This window comes from Heterocephalus glaber, unplaced genomic scaffold, assembly GCF_053883595.1.
Source record: "Heterocephalus glaber isolate CG9 unplaced genomic scaffold, H.glaber_assembly_v1.0 deba00001460, whole genome shotgun sequence".
In the NCBI taxonomy this organism is placed as follows: domain Eukaryota; kingdom Metazoa; phylum Chordata; class Mammalia; order Rodentia; family Bathyergidae; genus Heterocephalus; species Heterocephalus glaber.
The window spans coordinates 5,347,333-5,351,096 of record NW_028258307.1 but is presented as its reverse complement, the minus strand read 5'-3'; the positions used below and the strand labels follow the sequence as shown (position 1 = coordinate 5,351,096).

General features: G+C 38.6%; 1 pseudogene; it reads right to left on the bottom strand.

The window, feature by feature from the left end:
• LOC147826879 (mRNA cap guanine-N(7) methyltransferase pseudogene) lies at positions 1-3,416 on the bottom strand (annotated as a pseudogene).
• Between the last annotated feature and the right edge of the window lie 348 nt (positions 3,417-3,764).

Here is a 3,764-nt window from a genome sequence, read left to right as displayed (position 1 = left end):
ACTCTACAACAAAACTAATCTTTGTTTCAATTGTCATAACCAAGGCAGTCTTCATATATGACAACTGCATGTTCCATGCACACATCTCGCTTACACTGACAGCACATGTACTTAGCTTTCCTGTGTGGCAGGCCATTCTTGTCACCTCTCTTGTCTTCCTCTTTTGTCAAGAGCTTCTTACTATATTGTACAATGTGCACTTGGCAGGAAAATAAGATATTAATAAAATAAAATATCAAATATGAGATGAGTGCTTAGAATAGACAACAGTTTCACATCAGCTCTTTACTTGTTAAAAAAATCTAAAAGATAACATCAGAAATAAAAACTTGTCGGGAGCATTTCTACATAATTTTGGGGAAAAATCATTTCATAAATAAAGTATGACTTTGACTATAGCTGTCTGAGGCTCAGTGTACCTTGCCCCTGAGCTGGGTATGGCAGGTGGAAACATAACTCTGTTTTGCCTCCAATCACAGCTGAGGCCTCAATGGTTCTGTGATGCTGTGGCATTCCCTGGCAAGACTACATCAGCTGAAGACACCCTGGTTCTTTGAGAACCAAGTCGTAAAACAAAAGAGAAATGTTCACCTGGGGAGGGACTAATTTCTTGTCAAACTTGTCATCCCATCCACTATTGTGTCATACCTTTTCTAAAAATTCCCCAATAAGGACCCTTTTAATCCAATTATTGAAGTTTCTTAGGTAAAAAATATGACTTTGACTATGCTTCTCCAAACCAACTTTCTGAAGCTCATTGTAGTGGGCAGCAACTGCAGAGCTGTGTCCTTCTAGCTTTTTCTGTTTTTCGGGAACATCGCCGAGTTCCAGTTCTCTCTTCTCCTGAGTGCTATCTCCTGTAGAAGGAACACCATCAGCTTCCATTTTTCTTTTCTTTGAAAAGCTGTCAGCATCACCTGAAGCTTTTTCCTCTAGGACAATTTCAACACCAAGATTTCTTTTCTTGGATGGAGTATCTTCCCCATAACTTTCCTCGACAAGATCATCCTCAAACTTTTTCCTCTTTCTTGATGCATCCATTTGCTCACAGACAGGAGTCTTTTCAGAAAGTCCAGCCCCAGAAGCTGTTGAGGTTTCATTAATACTGAGTGAAGACTTTGTTTCACAATCTACTGGTGCATTTACCTCTTTAAAAGACATCTTTTTATATTCTTCTGCTTTTGTAGAATTTTCCATTTCTGATTACTTTAATTGATGGTAAAACTTCATAAACCAACACAAGGAGGCCGCCACAACTGTTTGCCCCATCCACTATTGTTAGAGTGCTCTCCATCCAGTCCTCCTCGAAGACCCTTATGACTTCATCAGCTCCTCATTGTCCTTGGATTACCACTGCCCCTAGGTCACCTGATGCTCCATCCAGTTATTGTGTGCGCCCAATAAATGATAGCTAGCTTGGAGGGTCCTTGTCTTTGCCCACTCTGAGGCACTGACCTCTCAACCCCCATATACTTTCAAATTACACAAGACTCTACTGTGGTTTTTCTCTTCAGCCCTTTTCCCCCCCTTTCTAGGTAGTCAGAGGATTGATCACCATCTGATAAAAACCTATGTGAACCACAGTGTAAAGACAAACAAAAGTCTACTAAAGAAATAATCTTTGCTTCAACTGTCACACTCAAGGCAGTCTTCACACAGGCAAACTGCATGTTCCATGCACAAGTATTGCGTACACAGTTAGTATGTATATTTTGTTTTCCTGGCCTTTTTTGTAGGGCATGGTTAACATGGTTAACATGTAATGTGGCACCTGCCTGTTCACCTGTCAGCTCACCAGTGTCCTCCACCACTGTCTTGCATTGTTCCCTGGGCAGAAATACTTTGTTCTTCCTCTGTTGTAAATGATCTCTTATGAGTTCCTGTCCCAATCCTCTAAGAAAATTTCTTCGTGATATTTTGCACTTGTTATTTTCTTTGTAAACTACCAAACTATTTATGCCACACATGTTTAGGATTGAGTGAAACATAACCATTGGCCAATGCTTTGTGTTTCAAGTGACATCATAGTTGCTGCATAACTCATCAACAACATCTACTCTGTTTGGTTGTAAAAAGTTACCATCTCAGGTTTCAGTCTTGTCTAAGTTTCTCTGTCAATGTTTCCATCAAGGTGAAATGTTGACAATAGCAGTACCAGTTTGTTTTTCTTTGCCATGTACAAGGCCAATGTTATATCTTTCTAATATTCAAAGATTATACTATACAATTCTCTGTTTTGAAATTGCAACATTTCATTGGGAATTTCTGTTTTGTTCTTGTGTACATTTCCTATGCTGGTCAACTTGTGCTCTGTTAGCAAATGTAGTATCAATTGGAAACTGGTAAACCAATTGGCAAATGTCACATTCCAATTACTTTGGGAAATGGGAGCTACAAATCTGTTCACAACATTCAGTTTATTACTGCACAAATAAAGACCTGGTGGCTGAGTTCCAGGATAAATTTCTAAATTGAAAGTATAATATGTCCTCACATCTACCAGGCACACATTTTTATGCTGTATTTTGAAGGCTTTTTTTGGCATATACTGCCTAAAGCTACAGCAATGATGAAATGCCTCAAGATGTTCATCAATAGTCATGTATTCAGGTGGTGTGTAAATTCTTTGACAGTTAGCCATAAATCACTCAAACAATAAATGGATAGCAGCCAGATTATCCATTCTTTTTCTTTCTTGGTGGGTAATTTTGTCATCAAATCTCAGGCAACTTTGAAGGAAACTAAATCTTCTCAGTGTCATTGTTATTCTAGAAACTTCAAGACTACACTTACTGCTTCTCCAATAAGTCTTTTACATTCCTGCGATTGCCATGAGAAAGGCCTGCTAATACAGCAGACCTATGAATGCTTTTACTTTAGCTAGTGGGGTGTTACAAGAAACACATTTTTGAGTTCAGCTATTGGTACATACAGAACGTTTTAGTTGTATTTCAGCCTTTGTGTATCTCACAATATCTTGTAGCATTTCGTCTGTTACAATTTCCAACATTGAATGGCAGTGCTGGCATTCTGTCCAATAGATTTCATCCTTGCTAGGATATCCATTATATTTTTGGGCCAAGTTCTAACATTGGATTGTCCCATTTGGTTGCATGACCATTTTGTACCATTTTAAGTAGTCAGATATGTACTCACTCTGCTGTTTTCTTCATTATCTGAATCAAGGAGGTCTGCATTTCCTGTATCTGTATGGGTTGATTCTTGCTCCATTTGTCACAGGAATTTTGCCTCACATGGCCAGTGTCAAAGTCATCATCATCATCATCATCATCAACATCCTTGAATGAGTCATCTGATGATTCATTTTGATCTCCTCCAAAACTTGAAAATTTGGTTTTTCATGTGCCATTGTACTGAATTGGGCTACTTCTACCACAAAAAACAAATGAAAACTTTAAAAAATAAATCCTAGATGCACATAAATTTAACAATGAGCATTTCACAGGCAAAACTCACCTGTTGCTGCTTTGGAGTTCCTGTATACACCTTGCCATTCATCTGCCAAGTAGGTGAATGCACAGATGGGTTCCTATGAGCCACACCCATGTTCCACTACAGTAAAGTACATGCATACATAACAGAAGAATGGTGTGGGTGTATTTTACTCTCCTTGATGCTCAGGGAAACATACACAAAAAATGTTACACAGAGAATTATGTGGGCAAAAGGTCCTGGTTTGACACTTTTGAAAATATGCACATACCTTTTCCTTTGTCATGCCAAGTGGATAAACAAAAAGATTG